This window comes from Myodes glareolus, chromosome 6 (assembly GCF_982192425.1).
Source record: "Myodes glareolus chromosome 6, mMyoGla1.1, whole genome shotgun sequence".
NCBI lineage: Eukaryota > Metazoa > Chordata > Mammalia > Rodentia > Cricetidae > Myodes > Myodes glareolus.
Window position 1 is genome coordinate 108,617,029 of NC_142031.1, and position 14,471 is coordinate 108,631,499.

The following is a 14,471-nucleotide window of genomic DNA, read 5'->3' on the forward strand; positions in this document are numbered from 1 at the left end:
CCAAACCACATAAAGACATTACTAAGAAAGAAAATTACAGACCAATCTCACTCAGGAATACTGATGCAAAAATACTAAATAAAACACTGGCAAATTGAAACCAAGAACACATCGAACCATCATCCACCATGATCAAGTCAGCTTTATTCTAGAGATGCAGGAATGCTTCAACATACAAAATTTTGTCAACATAATCCACCATATAAACAAAATGAAAAATAAAAACCACACGATCATTTCTTTAGATGCCAAAAAAGCTTTCCACAAAATCCCTTCATGATAAAGGTCTTGGAGAGAGGAGGGATACAAGGAACATACCTAAACATAATAAAGGCAACATACAGCAAGCCAACAGCCAACATCAAACTAAATGGAGAGAAACTCCCAGCGATTCCACTGAAATTAGGAACAAGACAAGATTTCTACTCTTTCCATATCTCTTCAATAAAGTTCTTGAGGTCCTAGCTAGAGCAATAAGACACCAAAAGGAGATCAAGAGATACAAATCAGAAAAGAAGAAGTCAAACTCTCACTGTTTGCTGATGATATGATAGTTTACATAAGTGATCCCAAATTCTACCAAGGAACTTCTACAACTCATATACACTTTCAGTAACATAGCAGGATACAAAATTAATTAAAAAAAAAAAACAGTAGCCCACTTGTACACAGATGATAAATGGACTGAGAAAGAAATCAGAAAAACTTCACCCTTCACAATAGCCACAAATAGTATAAAATATTTCGGAGTAACTCTAATCAAACATGCAGAAGAGCTGTATGACACGAACTTTAAATCTTTAAAGAAAAAATTGGAGAAGACACCAGAAAATGGAAAGATCTCCCATGCTCTTGGGTAGGTAGAATTAGCATAATAAAAATGACAATCTTACCAAAAGCAATCTACAGATTCAATGCAATGCCCAGAAAAATTCTTCACAGACCTCAAAAGAACAGAACTCAACTTCATATAGAAAAGCCAAAAACCCAGGATAGCCAAAACAATCCTGTACAATAAAAGAACTTCTAAATCACAATCCCTGATTTCAAACTCTACCACAGAGCTACAGTACTGAAAACAGCCTGGTATTGACATAAGAACAGACAGGAGGACCAATGGAAGCGAATAGAAGAGCCAGATATTAATCCACACACCTTCAAACACCTGATTATTGACAAAGAAGCAAAAAATATCAAATGGAAAAAAGAAAGCATATTTAACAAATGGTGCTGACATAACTGGATATCAACATGCAGAAGGATGAAAATAGACCCATATCTATCACCATGCACAAAACTCAAGTCCAAATGGATCAAAACCTCAACATAAAGCCAGTCACACTGAACCTCATAGAAGTGAAAATGGGAAGTGCACTTGAATGCATTGGCACAGGAGACCACTTCCTAAATATAGCCCCATTAACACAGATACTGAGAGAAACAATTAATCAATGGGACCCCCTGAAACTGAAAAGCTTTTGTAAAACAATGGACATGGTCAATAAGACAAAACAACAGCCTACAAATTGGAAAAATATCTTCATGAACCCCACATCAGACAGAGGTCTGATCTCCAAAATATACAAAGAACTCAAGAAATTTGGTCATCAAAAGAAAAATAATCCAATTAAAAATGGAGTACAGACCTAAACAGAGAACTCTCAACAGAGGAATCTAAAATGACTGAAAGACACTTAAGGAAATGTTCAACATCCTTAGTCATCAGAGAAATGCAAATCAAAACAACTCTGAGATTCCATCTTACACCTGTAAGAATGACCAAGATCAAAAACACTGATGACAACTTATGCCGGAGAGGATGTAAGGAAAAGGGAACACTTCTGCATTGCTGGTGGGAATACAAGCTGGTGCAGTCCCTTTGGAAGTTAGTGTGGCGATTTCTCAGAAAATTAGGAAACAACTTCCTCAAGACGCAGCAATACCACTTTTGGGTATATATCCAAAGGATGCTCAGTCCTACCACAAGGACATGTGCTCAGTTATGTTCATAACAGCATTGTTTGTCATAGCCAGAACCTGGAAACAACCTAAATGCCCCTCAAGCAAAGAATGGATAAGGAAAATATGCTACATTTATAATTGTATAAGAGTGCTACACAGCAGAAAAAACAATAACATCTTGAAATTTGCAGGCAAATGGATGGAGCTAGAAAATATCATTTTGAGTGAGGTAACCTAGACACAGAAAGACAATTATCATATGTACTCACTCATAAGTGGTTTTTAATCATAAAGCAAAGAAAACCAGCCTACAAATCACAATCCCAGAGAACCTAGACAACAATGAGGACTCTAAGAGAGACATATATGGATCTAATCTACATGGGGAGTAGAAAGAGACAAGATCTCCTGATTAAACTGGAGCATGGGGACCTTGGTTGAGGGTTGAAGGAGAGGGGAGAGGCAGGGAGGGGAGCAGAGGAAAAATGTAGAGCTCAATAAATATCAATAAAAAACCACCAACAAAAATAGTTTGTAAGCTGGAACACAGCTCTACTCAATAAATCCAATTCTTGTTATAATTAGCCTTCACTTTTTACCAAAACAAACAATAGCATACTTACTTTAAAAAAAAAAAAAAAGACAGTGTCTAATGCCAGAATTTGCATGGGGCTGGCCAGCAGCATGGGGTGGTCTCCTTAGGAAAGCAGATCTTAGAAAGTTTTATTGTTTAACTGTATGAGAGTGAAATTGCCCCCTCTGCCTGCTGGGGACAAGAAAGATGAAATTGAAATGAGAAGAGGAAGAAGATGACACTATCCAGATCCAGAAAACCATATCTTCCTTTCCCAGCGTCAGCACAATCAAGCATATGCCTTAGGACAGGCCATTTCAATCAGCGTCGATCTCATCATACACTCTTCCAGACAGAACCGAAGAGCCCGGATTCAGTGAACTGCTGACACTGTAGTCTTTACCACAGGACCAAAGCCAAGAACCATGCTCAGCTGGTCAGTAATGGAGGAGAATGAAGCCACGCGGCTTCTCTGCCCTCTTGGCTCCCCCATCCTGAGTCAAGAGCAGCACACTGGAAAGAAGGAGGTGGTTCCCCTGACCGCTTCTATTCTGTGTGCAAGTCACGGGACACGGAGCAGTTTTGACCTTGAAGGAAATGCGTCGTTAAACTTAGGCAGGAGACTCGGGGACATAGTAACTAAACACATCTACTAGGTCCTCTCTCTAGAGCCAAAGGTCTAGCAGTGTCGTGACCCAAGGGAATGAGTCTGTGTCCCATAGACCGTTGTTCCTGTCTCTCTTCATGAGTGAGACCAACAGGAAGTGCGAGTCTTTTAAGCAGTACCCACCAATAACTAGGCATCCCAGCCCCTGATTGAGTGTGTGTGTGCACATGCACACATGTGCATAGTGTGAATGTGTACACACGTATGTGCATGCGTGTGTGTGTTTGCGCGCGCGTAGTAGGAAACTCGCCTCTGTGCACGTGCCACCAATGGGAAAGATAGGTTACCACCACTCTCTGGAGTTGTGATGGGGTAGTAGGGCAGGGATGTCACCCCTGGCAACCCAGAACAGTTTCAGATGAACTTATGTGAGTTCCAAAGCAAAGGAAACAAACTACATGCCCTTACTATGTATTGTAGGGATGACGCAAAGCCTTCCCTCCCTATTCTCCTTTTCCACAGGTTTTCTCATTTTTTACCTCTGATCCCTCATACAGATATCCTAAGGGAGAAGTGTTGACCACCCTCTGTCTCCCAGGGAGCCACACAGCTGTTGGTGCCAATCACTCTCCAGGCACAAGCTCTGGAGGTGTGGTGAAAATGGGCACAGCAGGCTTCAGAATGATGTACCAGAAATGAGCTTCTTCCTCCACCCCCTAAACCTCTGTCACTTGCCCCCCGGGGTGCCACCATGGCAGCTTCCAGACTAGGTTGATGGCCATATACGAATGAGGATATTGTCACTTTCCCAGAAGATTTGCAATAAATTCTTTCACAGGTATCTGAAATCTAATTTGATTAATATCAGAAAGGATGTCCTATGTCTTAACAGATTTGCAACTGCAGAGAAAAATCATTTTTATTAAACTGAAAGTGAAGGTTTTCCTTCATAACTGGAGGAACTTGAGACCATTGTTTTAAAAAAAAGTCTTTTTTGTTTGCTTATTTTGCTTTGTTTTTGCTTCAGAGTTTCTTGGTGTAGTCCGAGCTGTCCTGGAACTCGCTCTGTAGACCAGGCTGGCTTCGAACTCAGAGATCCACCTGCTTCTGCCTACCACTGCCCAGTTTAAAGTCTTGAAAGTTGATGTAGCCATTTCAAATACAATACCTGAAATAGAAGAAGCAAGTCAATAGAAGCAAGGTCAGATTTCTCATCTTAAAACTTCAAAAGGTCTTATTTGGAAGTTCTGTACAACTCAGTGCTTAGTACTTTATGTATTTGTCGAGCCAGGGTCATACTATACAGACCAGGCTGGCCTTGAACTCATGGAGATCCACCTGCCTTTGCCTCCAGACTACCAGATCTAAAACTGTCACTGTCAGAATGTGGTCCAAGAATGGAGTCATATGAAGAGGGGGATTCTGTGTGCATTTGAGAAACTCCTAGAAACCAAGACAAGTATCTTGCGACCTTGGTTTCTTCAAAAACAGAATTGTTCTTGGCTTAAGCTTTCGTGCCCCTCCCAGATGTAGCTGATAGGAGTGAGTTTACTTCAGATTATTCGTTACAACTGGCTAATGTTATTTGTTTGTATGCCTCCGTGGAAAAGCACGCTTTTGGCATGTACAGCTTGTCCATCATGTGTGGCTTGCCTTTGTGATCATACGCTTTACTCATGCGACTCCTCTTAACCCTCAGTGTAAATTGTCCGATGCTCTGGATAAAGCTGGCTACTGCACAAGATTTGTACCTTTAGTCTGCCTCATTTATTGGCTGCATTCTCCGGGACCCTCTGCCAACTAGAGCAGTAAATATACCCCCATGTCTGGCATCTTTTATTTTGTTGGACAGGGTCTCACGTATGTCAGGCTGGCTTCAAACTCCCTAAGTAACCGAGAACGACCTTGAACTTCTGACCCTCCTTCCTCCAGTTCCTGAGCTCTGGAGGTTACAAGTGTGTACAACCATGCACAGTTTAAATGATATTATTGTCAGTTACAGTACTTTATATGTTATTTCTCTTATCAGATTTACACAATATAATGGGAAGGTAACCGGGCATGGTGGAACACACCTGTAATCCCAGTACCAGGAGGCAGAGCACAGGAGTTCAAAGCCAGCCGGGACTACATAGTTGAGTTCTAAACCAGCTAGGGTTAGACTGAGCCCCTGTCAAAAAAACAAAACAAAGCAAAACAAAACCTAAAGAAAAAGTAATGTTTGTTGTTTACACTGGGCTCCATATTGAAGTTGCTCAACCTTTTGCAATTTACCCAGGATGCCATGCAAATATTGAAACTTTCCCCATATGCTATGCTAAAGAAAACTCTAAAAGCATTTCCTTAATGAGGACAGCAGATTCCACTGGCAGCCGACACAGCGAAAATTCCCCATCTTCCTTGAACTCACATCTGCTTTGGAATGTGGCAAGGCTTAGGCTTCAAAAGCAGTCAAGCCTCCCTCAGCTCCAAGCCAAGCATGTACTTCCATGCCCCTTGCCAGGCGTAGGATTTAGAGTAGACACACTGTATGGGTCTAGTCAATGAGCCATGCGAGGGAAAATTTTAGAGTCGGGCAGACAGGGAGACTTCTGGAAAGTTTTCTTCCTCTTCCACAGAGCCACAAAATAGGGGGAAGAGGGGGCACTCATTCTTCTACTCTTGGAACATTGAAAAACGAGGCTCTAATGCTTGGAGCTGCGCTAGCCATGCTATGACCACACGGCCATGGACAACCCTACCGTGGTAGGAATGAGGAGCAGAAAGGATGCTGGACAGGATACCGGTACCCATAGAACTGCTCGGTTAGCAAGCTATAGCTCTTGCTTGCCCTGTCCTGTGGGATAGATGAGTCTCCTCCTTCTAGAAGCCATTTCACCTAGGTCTCCCACAGTTGGCATCTTCTAGTACCTTCAGAGCGGTTGTGAGGGCTAAACTTCCTGTCGTTAAACTGCCCTTAGAACAATAGTCTGCCAACACTGCCCTGGAAGGAAAGGAGAATCTTGCTTCCCCTGACCAGCTTCAGGGTTGCCAACGCCTTGCCAGCTTGATAGACAGCGTGGAGTTGAGGATGGATAGGAGCTGCCCGAATACTTAGGAGTTCCCTAGCCCAGCTGCTTTACGCTTGCTGGCCAGGCCTCTGCTTCAACCACAGCAGCTCGCCCGTCTTCCTATTATCTGTTTTAACCCTATTTGTGCTCACAGCCATGAATGGAAATGAAAGTGAATTGAGAGGAACCAACGATTTTTCCCAGTACCCATGATGGAGTTGGGGCATGCTACCCCAAAATACGGCACCTGGGCATGCCACATATCTTGGGATGAAAAGGCTTATGAAGCAGCGTGCTCACATAGTGTCTCTCGTAGGGATAGCAGTGATGTGGTGACCCTTGCTTCTTGAGAAGGGACATAAAATAAAATGTCTGGAGTCTCAACTTTCAGCACAGTCCCCGAATCCTATTTACCAACTGAAGTAGGTTTGACTCCTACTTGACTAACAATAAGAATGTACATTTTTGAGCCCTTACTATGCATGCGCCTATGGCTCTGCTAACTATCTCAGTTCATTTGTTAGGAAGATATTTTTGTGCCTTTTTTTTCCTTTTGAGATATGGCCTCACTATACAGTCATCACAAGCCTAGAACTCACTATGTAGACCAAGCTGGTCTCAAATTCACAAAGATCTACTACCCTCTTCTGCGTCCCAAGTACTGGGACTAAAACACGTGTTACTATGCCTAGCTATTGTTCCTATTTTAAGCACACAGAATTAAGGCAAAGAAACTTTAATGTTCAGAGTCACACATGACCATGAAGCTATGTGGATTAAACTTCAAGTTGAGCGGATCCAACATCTTCTAGTGGGAACCTCTGCCCAGCTATGTTTTACAGGAAGTCAACTGCAATTCTGATTATATAAAGACTTAAAGGGCAAAGAGCCTACAGAGTTCATTTGTAACTTGCCAAATAATTAGTTCAGCATATAACTTCAGTTCTGTTGAGTCAGATTGAACACAGATACTATGAACTTATTCTAACTATTACTAGGGTTTTATTTGTTTTTATTGTTTGGTATAAAAAAAAATACAAGGTAACATGGTCAGGACAGAAATTTTGGAAATTATAAAGAATAGAAAAAAATAAAAAGTCACCTGTTACCTCACAACAAACAAAAGATAATCTTGTTTTGAATTTTTCTGATACTATGCATGACTTCTCAGAAGTATACAAAATATAAAAGAATAGGTTCCTGCAGCTATTGTTGTGATTTGCCGGGAGGACAAGTTGACCTAACGAGACGACCAATGTAGCAATATAGCCCTCGTGGGTATGTTTGCTAACTACCTCTCTCTCTTTCCAGTACTACTCCGTACTATATGTCCTGTGCTGGTTTAGTGAGAATATATTATTATAGGGACTCAGTGGGTAAATGTGCCTGTTGCCAAGTCTAATGACCTGATTTTGATTCACAGGACCTACATTGTAGAAGCAAAGAAGCAACTGACTCCCCAAGTTATCCTCTGACCTCCAAAAACACCATGGTACGTATGCCCACACACATGAATGAATGAATGAATGAATGAATGAAAGAAATAATAAATATCCATTATTATATGAAATTATCTAACGTATATGACATATATTAATTAGGAGATTTGAGAATGTGGGAGAATATGATTGAAAATGCAGCAATCAAGTTAAATTCCTCAATAGAAAAAAAACAAAAAAACTATCTGACTCAAGAAAAGACAACTTCTCTTGATATCCCTAAGACATCCCTATCTTAAGACATCCTTGGAGGAATCCCATTCTCAACCAACTCTGCTTCCTGGAATTGTTAATAACCACAACTTCTAATTATTTTCAGAAAGACCTTCCTTTGACCTTGAGGTTTCAGTGATTTATCTACATCCACTTAGAAATTAAAGCTCAACCAATCCAGCAAATCAAGACAAACTACAGAGTGAAACCCAAGAGACATTTTATTTATGCATCTTGGTCTTTAGGCTCTGTCCCTTTGATGACAACAATGTGTGTGTGTCTGTGTGTGTGTGTGTGTCTGTGTGTGTGTGTGTGTGTGTGTGTGTGTGTGTGTGTGTGTAAGAGAGCACAGAGGCCACAAGGGGCCATTGGCATTCTCTTCTCTCATTTCCCACTTTATTCCTGTGAGACAGGATCTCTTGGTGAACCTGAAGCTTGATTAGCAGCCAGCAAACTCCATGGATCCTTCTATCCACCCCTGCACCCACTGCATCCCTGGGAATAATGGGCTGGTGTAGAGCCACGCCCACCTTTTTACTTGAGTACTTGACTCCAAACTCAGGTCCCCAAACTTGCATGCAAATTCTTACCTGCTGAGCCATATCTTCAGCCATCAAAAAATTCTTAATGTCATAATTGCTTAGTTTTCTGTATTTTGAGAGCCTTGAAAGACAATTATTATTTTGAGCTAGAAACAGACAAAGAGAGATAGAAAGTTTGTCCTGTCTCTAGAGAGCAGCAGGACTTCTCTTGGCAACTCAAGTATGATGCTTAAAGACTTTGTTCTAATGTCTGTTTTTCAATTCTTAATCATTTATCCACAAGAAGGTCACATTTTGTCCAAGGCCCTATAAATTCTATACCAATTGTGATAGTCATATATGAATAACTAAGTCTCAAACGCCTTTAAAGGGAGAGTGGTTAAGTTTAGAGTCACATTTTTGCTTTTCACTAATTCCTATAGTGAAGGTGTTTTTCATTGCCTAATTGAATCTACAATTGAAAATCTGCAGTGTTATTGAAGGCGGCCGGGTGGTGCCGCCAGTGAGTGTCATTTTACACACTGTTCTCTAAATACACTTTTGCTGAGTGGTCAGCGCTGTTTCCTCAGGTCCCAGTACATACTATCAGGCTAGATATAAGGGCCAATGTGTCCCCTGCTGCAAGAAGGGCTTTTGCATAGTTACAATACCAAGGGTGTTCCAGATAAGAACATAAAAGCTCCTTAGTACAGAGCAGTGGGTAAGGTTGTGAGATGGGGAGCAGATAGAATCAGGTTATCTGTACATGTGGCCCCACTTTTCCCAGTGATGCAGCGGTTGGGACAGTACCTTAGTGGGTAAGAAACATTTTACAGGTAGATGAACATTTAGTACATTTATGAGTGTCATGGACTGCCGACCCTCACTTCCAGGAAACCCATGAATGTACAATTCCCTTCCCTCTTGGTATTTCATAGTCTAGACTACTTACTTCTGTGTTCTCTACCTTGAGGAATGGAGTCTTATACAGAATGAAGTTGGACCTCTTTGGGAGCAAGTGCATCCATCAAATCTCTGGGTCTCCTAAGGGTGAGTCACACCAGACAGCTTAGAGCAGGCCAAGCAGGAGCCTCATGGTAGAGCAGACCAAGTAGGAGACTCACAGGCAAGAAGGAACAGCACTGAAAAATATAATAAGGAAATGGACCCTTGCTTATGAAGAACCATAATTTAGCTGTTAGTTAGTTCCTCTAACCAAGCTGAACATGTCTTCTTACCTATTGTGTTCCGTGACATATAGATTTTCTGAAACTGGTTGCTAGTAAAGTCACATAAGTATCCACAGAGGGCTCTGTCCCTTGTAGGAAGAGAGGGCCCGCTTGTTCATCCAAGCCGCCCCACTAGCTTGCACCCGAAATAACCATACAGAAACTGTATTAATTTAAGCGCTGCCTGGCCCATTATCTCTAACTTCTTATTGACTAACTCTTACATCTTGATTTAGCCCATTTCTATCAATCTGTGTATCGCCATGTGGCTGTGGCTTACCGGCAAGATTCTAACTGGTGTCCATCTGAGGCAGAGGATCCATGGCTTCTCTCTGACTCTCTTTCTCCCTCCGAGAATTCTGTTCTGTCTTCTCTGCCTACCTAAGTTCCTCCCTATCAACTAGGCCAAGGCAGTTTCTTTATTCATTAACCAATGAAAGCAATACACAAGCAGAAGGACCTCCACACCAGTCCTTTGTCTACACTTGGCCATTTCTTCTCATGTCTCTCTTCTAGGAGTCCTGAGCTTGTTCAGGTGCATTTTCCCCCTCCTAATTGCCCCTGTGGCACAAGCTTGGCTTTGATTAGATCAGTCTAAGTAAAGCCTCGGCCCTTGCTCGTCATTTATTTAGATGTCATGTTTTCAAATTCTGGAGACTGGAAATAATTGCTGGCAGTTTCTAAAAAAATTTTAAAGAAATAACCGTGGGGAAATCAGGCTCTCTGATGTACCGGGGTGAGCTAGGAGATGTTCTGCCTCAGTGACTTCTCTTTGTGAGTTTGCATTTTTGTTTGTTTACTTTTTGAAACAGGGCTCTCTCATGCAGCGCGTTTCTCCCAAGCTCATCAGGTGGCTGAGGTTAGCTTTGAGCCTCTGTGTATTTCCACGCCACTCTTCCTAGTTGCTCCTGAGCCCCACTTGCTATCATGGAAGTCAGGGTGACGCCCATCTCTCCCAGAGCCTCACAGAACAGAGAAATACAGTCAAAACCGGCTAGAACCAACCCCAACATCCACCCCTCCTAGCTCCCACTCTGTAAGCAGAGGTATCTCTATAATTTCCGTTTGATTGAGGTGGCCTTGGCTATCTCCTGCAGAGAAAACACAGAGTGACCCTTTATGCTAAAATCAACCTGGAATTTGGGGGACCTGGTCTCTCATCTGCATCCGAATTATGGACACTTTGTGTGTAATTGCTTTGTACAAATCCCAACTTCCCCAAACCTCCATGTTTTCTCATCTAGGAAGACTGGTATCGCAATACTTGTCCTATTTACGCAGTGAAAGATAAAAGACATGCAAAACTTCTGAAAGATAATAGTGATACATATCTGAGAGTAGTTGTTACACACATCTGAGATGCTCTTACTCTTTGGGTGAATAAATTAAAAACCCACCCAAGCAATCGCTTTGTCTCCATAACTAGATGCCTGTGAATCACATGGCCTGGATTTGAGTTCCCGTGTCCCCTCATGGTGTGCTTCCCAACCATAGCCTCGCATAGATGTGTGGCAGACAACGAGAGAACACCCCAGATAGCTTTTCTTCTTGCTCATCAGATCCTCAAAACACCAAACCAAAAGACCCAGAAAAATGGCGGCTTGCTGAAGCCCTTTCCATTCTGTATTCAGACAGGGACAGAGCTGCAATGCTTCAACGGTTTTTTAGAACTGGGTAGAAAATTGTCTAATCCAGGAACTGACAAGTGTGGGTTACATTTATCCTCCTAAAAGGTAAATGAAATTGCCAAAAAGCATGTAATGGATTGGCAGAATTTTAAATGGAAACAGTGTGTTTTCAGAAATGCACTAACTGGTGATCATTCACTTACAAAGAGGAATTAAACTCAAGTGAGAAAAAGAAAAAGCCTGTGAGAGACACGGATGCAAAGGGGGACCATCGAGAACCGAGGACGCCAACTGGTCAATTAAGTACCACGTAAAGATTTCCAATTTTCTTGTAGTAAATTATTTATTTAGCTCTTCCATAGCATCAATATATTTTACAAGTTTAATACCCAAATTATAGCTGGCCCACCCATTTATGGCCCCATAAATGAGCTCTGACTTACCGATGTGAATGTTGGTTCCTGGCCGTGTCAGATTTAGATTGAATTTGGATCTATTGCTTTTATCCTTATCAGACATTTTGAGGCTGGTATTTTATTGCTATATTTAAAATGGAAAGTGCTTTCAAATCGACTTGGGAGGGGGCAGAACTGACTCTCACCCGCTGTGCCGTTTCCTGTCTTCAGCTAAGGGGTTGGAAGTGCACAGCCTGTCTCCACCGAGGAACTCCCTCCTGCAGGGACTTGTGGGTGATTATAAAAAGTCTTAAGTAGGAGTAGCTGCAGTGCTCAGCAGTAAGAGTGATAGGCAATTTCCATGTTTATATACTTTGTACGTCAGAGAAATAGTGAAGGCTAGAAATGAAACACGCCTAGCTGTTTGCACTTTTGAACGTGTGTATGGAGCTAAATCATCAGGCCTTGTTTTTCCAGGTCTGAATTTTGTAAAAATAGTGAGTAAACCAATAAACTTACGACAGAAGACTAACAAATCAAACCTAAGCAGTCATTTCCACTTACACTTATAAAAAGCATTCCAGAGGCTGGAAAGATGGCTCAGCAGTTAGGAGAGCTGGTTACTCTAGAACAGGACCCAGGTTTGAGTCCCAACACCCACATGGTGGCTCACAACTATCTGCAACTCCAACTGCAGAGTATCTGTCACCCTCTTCTGACCCTTCTGGGCACCAGACATGAATGTGGTACACAGATACATACATGAGGGCAAAATAGACAGACACATAACATAGATAGATAGATAGATAGATAGATAGATAGATAGATAGATAGATAGATAGATAGATAGATAGATAGATAGATGGATGACAGGCTGGAGAGAGGGCTCAGTGGTTAAGAGCACTCCTGATCTTGCAGAGGACCTGGGTTCGATTCCCAGCATCCACATGGCAACTCAAACCACCTGTAACTCCACATGCATCTATACATAATTAACAAAAGGAATCTTTAAACAAATAAATAAAAAATAAAAAACATTCCAACTGAGATTAGTGAGTCCCATAGATTTATAAATATGAAAATAAGGTATGACTAATAATACCAAAATTTATAATATTTGGTGGTGGGTTTTGAGCCTTGAGGGAAAAGTCACCAAAAAAAAGTTTCTTTCTTTTTTTTTTTTGAAGCTTTTGGAAATGTTTTACATTTATTTATTTATTTGTGTGTATGTGTCTGTGCATGCATGGGTGCTATGGTGTGCATGGAGATATCAGAAAATAACTCGTGGGAATTTGTTTTCTCCTTTGTCTGTGTGGTCTGCAGCAAGCCCTTCACCCCAAGTCTCTTGCCAACTGGTATTTCAAGCTTTTATGACCCCATTTTATTCTATATGTACATTATGGCCCTACTCATTTCAGGCAGGGCCTGATGTATCCCAGGCTGACCTTGAACTCATGGTGTAGCCTTGGTCCTTGAGCCTCTGATCCCCTGGCCTCCCTCTCCTAAGGGCTCAGCTACCTCCCAACTTGCCCCATCTCTTCCTGTTTTTGAGGAGCCCTGAACGCCGTCTTTCCAATTCAAGAGCAGAAGAACACACTCTCCCCACATGTCTGCGCCTTCCCCCTGCTCTCTAGAAATGGTGACTATGCCTCCTGCAGCAAGCAAAGGTCAGCGAATGTTCACTGTTGCCATATTTGAAAAGCGAGATGACAGGAAGTAAAATCGCTATGTAGCGTGTCATCTGGGCAGAGGGGAGAAAGGCGAGCTATTGTTTCCAGTTGTGGGTTAGACATTTTTTTAATTTTCATGTGTTATGCTACCTTCTATGAATAAAGACAAAATCTTTCCCAGGGAGAGAAATCACAGGTTTTGAAAAAAATTCTTGCACTTCCATATGTGATGCAATTTGTTGCTTAACTAAAGAGGAGGAAAATGCCTAGGCTCCGGTCCCATAAGGAATCGGGAGTTCGTGAAGGCCGTGTCTATGATCCTGGAACAGCGAGTACTTGGGAACATTTGACCATTGAAAAATGATGCCTATTGAAGACAGGGGAAGAACGGCTTTCTGCATGCTGTTGGCCTTTTTCCTTTTCCTCTCCCCAGCCTTGCCCTCCTAGAGGCCCCAGGCTCTTGGGAAGAATGACCACCGGGCTGCTCTTGTGGGTCCATCTGGCTCTTTGCTTTTCCACACCTGTACAGACTTGTTTCAAATTCACCTGTAAGAATTTAACTGTCCCCATTAGGATGGGGTGGGAGGCAGAAGACCCCCTCGTGTGTTTATGGGGCTTCAGCGTGACTCCTGACACTGCCCAGCCAGCTCTGCCCTCTGAGACTGAAGATCAAAGGCTCTCCTGGCCCCGTTCCCACAGACTGAAGCGGCCACCTCTTGCTCCACATCCTTCTCCCAGGGTCTGGGTTTGCTTCAGCACTTAGCAATTCGGCATGCTACTCAGAACACAAGGGCATCCTTCTCCAGAGGCTGGAAGCTCACAAGCCGGAATTTACTAGACTGATAACTCAGTGACAGCCAAGGGCACATTCCACCCTTGGTTCATAATCTCCCTTAATTAGCCTTTAAATATGGCTAAATTCCAAGTCAAATAATTTGATTTGGCTATGCTTATACCTTTCCTGGAAATCTAAATGGACTTCTTCCCCCGCCCCCCCCCCCAAGCAGCAGATCTGTCTTGGTTGGCAGGTGGCTGTGCTTCAGGGGAAGGAAGCTGGAGGCCTGAACAGGTAAACACTGAAGGATCAAAGCAACACGAGGACCCACTCATTCCCTTTGGGAGC